Source organism: Urocitellus parryii, chromosome 9, assembly GCF_045843805.1.
Source record: "Urocitellus parryii isolate mUroPar1 chromosome 9, mUroPar1.hap1, whole genome shotgun sequence".
Classification (NCBI taxonomy): domain Eukaryota; kingdom Metazoa; phylum Chordata; class Mammalia; order Rodentia; family Sciuridae; genus Urocitellus; species Urocitellus parryii.
Genome location: NC_135539.1, coordinates 57196327 through 57204705, shown reverse-complemented (window position 1 = coordinate 57204705; position 8379 = coordinate 57196327). Strand labels below are relative to the sequence as shown.

General features: G+C 39.8%; 1 pseudogene; it reads left to right on the top strand.

The window, feature by feature from the left end:
• Window positions 1-2259: 2259 nt before the first annotated feature.
• On the top strand, window positions 2260-5598 carry LOC144257002 (apoptosis-stimulating of p53 protein 2 pseudogene; annotated as a pseudogene).
• Window positions 5599-8379: the final 2781 nt, after the last annotated feature.

Below are 8379 nucleotides of genomic sequence, written 5' to 3'. Positions count from 1 at the left end.
TTTCCTTTTTTCCCTAATTGAGCCTCCCCACTGAGAGATAAGTCCCTTTTATAGAACTTGTCAATGATAATTAAATTCCTCTGGCTCATCAAAGGCTTTTTTTTTTGTTTTGCATTTTTAAGATCAAGCCTATTTCCAGGCTGTGTTCAGTGGCACTCTCCTGAAATATCAGACACTGAGACAGTTTGGGTGGGAGAGTAACAACTGCAAAACTTGTCTGGGCATTTTAGCAAAACCCTGTATCAAAATAAAATTTTAAAAGGACTGGCAATGTAGGCAGTAGTGGAAAATCCCTTGCTTCTCTTCCCAGTACTACACACACACACACACACACACACACACATATGCTTAATTCACAAGTACATTTTGCTGTTCTGAATTGTTTTACTCTAATTAAAAAAATAAATTGGTAGAAAAGTTTGCTTGAAAAAAAAGAAATTGATGACTAAATTTCTCTTTTGTGTACTAATATATACTTAAATGACCTTAAAGAAACCTGTAATTTCCAGGATTTCTTTAAAAGGATGAATGTTGAAATTCTTCTGAATGTATCACTGTTAAAAAAAAGAGATGTCAAATAATTGTAAATAAAGTTGATCTAAATACACCTTGTTTTTTGCTTCAATGATTGCTGTGTCCATCAGCAGGTCTGATGCTGTGCCTGTGTTCTCATGGTCGACAGCGAAGTGCAGAGCAGTGCTGCCCCTGGCATCCACAACATTTGGATCTGCACCAGATTTCAGCAAAATCATATCACATTGTTCCTCCTGGAATTGTGCAGTGTGACAGGACTGCACCAAGAAAGGGCATATCAACTCCAGGAATTCACATTTAATATATGACAGGATTCACCAACTAGCCACACTTGGAAAAAAATGCATTGCTTCTAGGAATTCTAATAAAATCCATCTTCAGCTACTATCTACCTTAACCAGAACTGTGCTGCTGTTACTGCCACAGAAGTTAATGCAGCATTTCTTCTGTATCAGGAGTGTCACCACTTCTGGATGGCCACAGGCACAGGCATAATGAAGAGCAGTCCTACGAAAATGAAAGGATTTTCAGGAAAGTATAGAACACTATGTCCAAATAAAAATAAGTTATAAAAATTGCAAATGTTTAATATCGTATACTTCCTCATTTTTCCAAACAAATATTTAATTATTGTCTGCAGAAAGTATGTTCTTTCTTAGGCCTAACTACTGAAAACATCAATTACCTACTGGAAGGACTGGCAGTGGGGTGGGGCTGTTGTGCTGGGGTTGCAAGCCAGGACCTCACTCATGCTAGGCAATCATGGTACTCTCGAGGTACATCCCTTGCCCAGAGCAGCCAAGTAGAAAAGAAGGAAAATGGATGTCACAGCACAACCTCACTTGGAGTCTTACTTTAACCTCTGTTACTTACTAGATATTGCCTAGCCTTTTTATATGTCCCTTTCTTCACCCATAAACTGGGAATGAAGTAGTAGTTACCTAACAGGATAACACAGTGATGCTTAAGAGAGATTTTATGAAGAGGATGTAGAAATTCCAGTAAAAATGACAGTTCAATACTTGCCCTGAACTGCAGCCATGACAATATTTCACAATGATAACATTTGCATGAAGTAAAATAACACAAGTATACCTACTGGGCAGATGGGTTTGATTAAGGATCATAGATTGCAATCAGTACAAGAGGATCTTCTTACATTTATTCATCCTCAGTGTTGGAATGCAACTTACAATTCATGATGTTCTATAGTGGTAATTGGCAGCACTGGTGAGATATTCTTCATACTCAGTATCATCTCACAATCTGTGGTGCCTTACAGTAGGTCAAATCAATACAAACAAAAGATAATTGAGAGTGCTTCTCATAGGCTTGGCATTTGATTAGATGTTACTAGTGAAAATTGCAGTGTACAGCCAGCACCTCCCTTCACAAGAGCAGTCTGGATATCTTGGGCAGGATGAGATTGGGGATAGGGCCAGTACAGGCTCCAAAGTCAGACCAGGCTTGGCAATAATTGTTTTTGGAACTGATGGGTGAGCCTGGACCTCCATAAGCATGGAGGAGATAAAGCCCAGTCCCAGGCCAGCAGGGGATGGGCTCATGGTTCATTGGCATTCCAACAACATAGGAGTCACCCACCCTGCCTCACAACAGGTCCACCACATCATGGGCAGCCTAGCCCTCTGCTTAGCTCTGCTCAGTGCACGCTGGACATCCAGGGGGCTTGGCTCTGCTGGGAGCACTGTCTCACCACCTGCTTTGATGCAGTTCAGATGCAAAATGATGCCAATGTTTCTAAGAGTGTACCTTAGTAACAATGACCAGCACTGCACGGAAGTTCCAGTTATACCAGAGACAATATGCAGAGATGTGTTAAATCTGTGCACAGAAGCTGGCAAGAGTGACTGATGTTTGGCTGAATGTGTGTCTCTGAATGTCCAGTTGCTCATAATGAGAGAATGTTTGACATTCTTTAATGATTTGGAAGTCAGAGAAGTGAAGTTTGTTTCTTCTTTCCTCATGAATGCCCTCTGGCAGGGACATTGTAAATGGACTAAGGTCTCAGGATCAAAGTCCCAAGAGAAATGATGTAAAAATGCCTGCTGAATGTGAAAGAAAGGAGAATGGCATTAATAGTGCTAAAATAAATCTGGGGCTTTCTGAAATTAAAAAAAAAATAGCATCTCACCAGCAGCAATGGATTGAAGCCCAGCATAAAATGCTGGCTACAAAGCAACAGCACTTGAAGTTTTTAAAACAATAAGATTAGTGTCAACAAAAACAAGCTGTGGAGCAGGAGAAGCTTAATAGTCTAAAAGAAGTATCTGAGAATCAGGAAGCCAAGCTAAAAAAATGTGAGTGTACTTAAAGTTCATGTGGAACAGAAGAGGCTAAGCAAGGGGATACTTGTGGAGGAAACTGAACAGATTTATGGTGTGTTCCAGCAAAAACAAAGGGAGCTCATTCTAACAGTGTCAAAAGTAGAAGAACTTACAAGGAAGCTAGAGATACTCAAGAATGGCAGGATTGATGGCTACCATGACAACCAGTCAGCTGGATCACGTCTACAAGGAAGTGCAGTTAAGAATTTGAATCTAGAGTAGAATGCCAAGCTGCAACAACAGAGGGAGTGTTTGAATAAATGCAATTCAAAAAGGGCAGTCATAGGAAATCAAATTATGAGCTGAGGAACTCACTGTGGAGAAAGAAGGCAGCACTGCAGCAAAGTGAAGATCTTCTAGTTTCATCTAAGGGAAATCTTCCTCAGCAAGCAGTGTCAGCCCTAAGCCATGTGGCTGCAGTATATCCATCTATCCAGTCCTCTACCATTCTAAGGATGCCATGGAGGCCTGAACTGCTAGTGAAGCCAGCTCTGCCTGATGGTTCCTTGGCCATGCAGATTTCAGAGTAGCCAATAAAGATATAAACATGGCCCAATATGACATCTAAGTGCATGGCACAAACTAAAGGCTCTAACATCCCTTCAACTGGCCCTGATTGGAGCCCTTCAAATGCAGATCTTTTCCTAAGTCCAGGCTCTTCTGTACCCCAAATTACTGGAAACGCTCTGGACCAACCTGATGATGGGGTAGTTCCACTGAGGGAGAAAGAGAAGAACATGCCTGCATTCTTGATGTTCAACCCAGTGGATGAGTGTGCTGCCCAGCCCTCCTTCGGTACACTCAGGAAAACCCAGAGCAGTAAAGATGTCTTGTGGGATGCTCAGGCAGCAAATACAAATTAGTTAAAGTACCACCTCCCATCCCCAGAAAACCAAAACAAGTTAACTTGTCTTATTTTGGACAAGTCTATCAATCACCTTCTGACATTAAGCCCAAATGAAAATCCTCAGCTGTTGCTAACAGCTGTTACAACCATTGGAAATAATCCCAAACCAGCAGGGCAGCAGCCAAGGGTGCTGCTACCTCCAAGCATACCTTCAGTTGGCCAAGATGAAACCCTTTCTCCAGGGTCTAAGCAAGAAAGTTTACCTGCTGCTGCAGTCTGGTCCTTTACCTTGCTGTCATTCAAAGATGCTTGCTGTTGGTCCAAGCTTCAGAAAAACTCAGACAATGGCATCCAGCTCTATATATTCCATGTATACACAGCATCAGGTTTCAGGAAAAAAAAATCCAGCAGGTTGTGCAGAGTGCACTAAGACACATACAGAATCACATTTTGCAAGTGTATATGACAAGCCTGTTATTGCTACTTCCTAAATTCACAGCAGCACCCAGAGAACCCCAATAGCCAGGGCAAGCATGGCAGTTCAGAACCTGAAACAGAAACTGTTTCTTCAGTTCATGAGGACCATGAAAATAAAAGAATTCCTTGACCACTCAGCCTAATCAAATTATTGCCTTTCTCATCTAACCATTACCGAAACCATAGTGATGCTGACTTAGAAACCTTATGAAAGAAAGAGTCTAATGCACCAGACCACTAAAGAAATGTAGCTCTATTACAGATCCAGAGGGTCCTAATGGACCAAATATTTAGAAAATTTGTATCAGAGCCCACAATAGCTGCAATGGAGAACACCTCTGTCCCATCATACCCATCTAAGTCATCAAACTCGATGACTCAGGAGGCTCCACATGAATTCTGAATCCATATTTATATATGGAGCCAGAGAAGGAGGTGGTCTCTTTAGTTCCTGAGTCACTGTCCCCAGAGAATGTGGGGAGTGCCCATTCACAGAACACTGACATGCCAGCATCTTCTCCTAGCCTTGATTATGTGCCTAAAGGAGTCCCAGGCAGCAGCCCAAATCTCCAGAACAATGCAGAGTAACCAATTCCAGAGGCTCCCCATCTGCTTGCAGTGTATCTGGAGGAGAGACCCCTATACCCACCTCTACACTACCCATGTGGGTAGTCTGAAGTGCTGGAGAAGACACTGTGAGCATGTGCCTACCTGAGACCACTGGGCAGGACTCCCTGGCTCCTGGAAGAAGTACAAACTTGCTTAAAACTGGCTCAGAGGGTGAAAGCTGGAATGAGAGTGAAATTCAATGTTCTTGCTTTACTCCTAGATTTATTTTTGGCAGGAGAGTTTGACCTCATGCAGAGAATTATTTATAAGGTTGATGACCCAAGCCTGCCCAATGATGAAGGCATCATAACTCTCCACAATTCTGTGTGTGCAGGCCACAGAGAAATCATTAAGTTCCTGGTGCAGTTTGGTGTGAATATAAATGTTGCTGACAGTGATGCATGGACCCCATTGCATGTTACTACCTCATGTAACAACATCCAGGTGTGTAAGTTTTGGGTATTCTGGAGCAGCTGTGTTTACCATGACCTACAGTGACATGCAGACTGATGCACATAAGCCTGGGGAGCTAGAGGAAGACTACACATAGTGCTCTCTATTTCTGCATGGATTTCAGAAAAAAAATGGCATAATAATATAAGAGTCACTTATGCACTTTGGTATTATGAGCTTTAGAATGATAATTTACTTCCCATGAAAATAGGAGTCTGTGTGACAGTCATTCACAGGAAAAATGAAGATAAAATTGAGTGGTGGAGAACCACAGATCCTCCTAATCACCATCAGAATGCTCTCAGCTTATGCAAGGAATTTCATATCACCTAAGAACAAGCTTGCAAAATTGTTTGTCAATGTTCTCATTGTGTAATACACACTCCAGTTTTACTTACTGGGGTTAATCCATGCAGTTTGTGGCCAAATCAATTGTGGTAGGTGGATATAACTCACATCCCTGAATTTGGCACAAAGTGCTATATTCATGTTTTTATTGATACTTGTTCTCATTTTATTTTTGCCATTGCTTGAACATGAAAAAATACTCATCTAGTCACTTCTCACTGCTTAGCTTCTCTTGCAGTGCTAGGCCACATTCTACAAATTAAAACTGATAATGTTCAGCTATGCTAGTTCTTTTTGACAGTTTTGTGATCAATATCATATTGATCATCAGTTATTCTTTATAATCCTCCTAATCTGGTGGAGAGAATTACAAACAGGACAATGTAATGGACCATATCAGCAAAATATGGGGTAAAAGCTATGCTTGTGTCTTTCCAGAAGGCGCACCTCATCCTATCTGGGTTCCTGAGCATGCTGTTCATCATCACTATGGAGGATTCTGGAACCACAGTTTAAATGACTAAAGCTCAAACCAGAAGTGTTGATCCCAATTTCTACTGTGAACAAGAAACTGAGAAAGAAGAGAAGGAATTAGAGAAAATTCTCCAAAATCTTTAACCCATTTCATGATTTTTGTCACTCAGCTTATTATTAAAGGCAGAATTTGAGTCATACAATTGGTGGGAACTGAGCCTTCTTTTATTGTGGTACCTTTTTCAGTTCAACAACAAAACTGGCTTTGTCAATCTTTGCATGGTTGACAGGTAGCTTTTGATAATTTTCTGGACAAACAGAAAATTATTATCCTAATTATAATCTTATTCAATTTACTACTATAACCTCATCTAATTTCCCCCAAATTGTAGGCAATCAACTGATGGCTGAGGCAGTCATAGTATGACTGATGGCTTCAATTCAGTTAAGGATGGTTAAAATAGCCTTGTTCATACTAAAGTGGTGCAGACTCTTTATACTTCTGCTCAATAAGCAGACCTTATAGCTCTCATTCGGGCTTTATTTAATTTTGCTAATTAGCCAGTTAATATCTACAGTGATAGTACCTATAAAGTAGAAGTCACTATGCATATTGAATCAGCCATCATTGGATATATGTCATCAGAAGAGTGATTTTATTTATTCAATACATTACAAAAAACAATTCAAGTGAGTCAGCATCCTTGTTTAATTGGACACATAAGAATTCATTCCAAACTTCCAGGCCCCTCAACAATGGGCAATGCTATAGCTGATCATCTTATTGCAGCTTGTGAGAAGTTGCCTCCTTATGACTGTGCTCAAACGTTTCATATATTACCCCTCAGCCACCCACTCACAACCCAGCTTGCTGAAACTCAGCTTTGCCATCAGAACCACTGACTCAGCACACAGCTTTGCTGCAGGCCCACAGGATCCAGTGACAGACCCTGATCCACCTGGCCTAGGCTGTCTGGGCCTCTAGAACATGCCGCCCCCTTATACTATGATGCTTTGCCAAAGGTTGAGTGTTCTCCCTGATATGCGGATCCTAACTCACAACAAGGGAGGGTAGGGAGGGAAGGAATAGAAGTTCATTAGATTAGACATGGAAAATAAAGGGAAGGGCAGAGGTTGAAAACAGGAAAGACAGTAGAGTGAATTGGAGAGAACTTTCTTTTGCTCATAAATGGTTATATGGCCAGTGTAACTCCACATTATATACAACCACAAGAATGGGATCTAATTCAAATGGGTTGTATTCCATGTATGTACAATATGACAAAATATACTCTATTATCATGTCTATCTAAAAAAAAAACAAATGAAAAAGTTTCTTTGGAACATAGTGTAACGAAAAGAAAAAATAAGACCAGAATAGGAGACAATCCTTATGTAGCCTATGTCTGACAATGGAGTCACATCAAGAAAAATAACTTTTAATAAAACAACCAAACAAAAAAAGGCAAGGGATTTGAATAGACAGTCACGGACACACAAATGGCTATTGAAAATATAATTGCATTAGTAATCATTAGGGAAATGGAAATTAAAATTCCAAGGAGAATGTCTAAAACTAAAAAGACAGTAACAAGTATAGAAAAAAATGTAGAGCCAATAGAATTCCTGCTATTGCTCATTAGAATGTAAAACAGTGCAACAATTTTAGAATATAGACACTCACACATAGTTAAATATGCAGCTACCTAAGGCATTTACCCCAGGGATCTGAAAACATTTATGGATACAGAAACTGGTATACAAATGTTTGTGGCTTTCTGCATAAGAGCACAAACTAGAAATAGCTCAAATGTCCATAAATAGAAAAATAATCAAATTTTGGTATATCAATATAAGCAAATTATGAACATTAAGGAAAAGAAATTAACCACTGATAACTGCAACAACACTGATGACTCTTAAAAAATGTTCCAAACAAAAGAAATCAGATACAGAGCATATATATTTTGTGACTTGTTAATACATTCTTGAACAAGAAAAACTATATTTGTAAAAAGAAAAAGCAAGGCTGGCCTGGGACTAAAAGGAAATCTGGGAATTGATGCAAATAAATAGGTGAAAACTGTGAGAAGTGAGGAGAATGTTGTATGTTTGAGGTGACAGTTATATGGCATATATATTTTGCAAAACTTGAGTTGTACTTAGAATATGAAGATTTATTATGTGTAAATCAAACCTCAAAAAGAGGTTATATTTCAAAGACAATAAAGTACCCATCAAAATATTCTATTATTAGAAATACAGCTTTAAGGCAAAGACAATGGACATTTG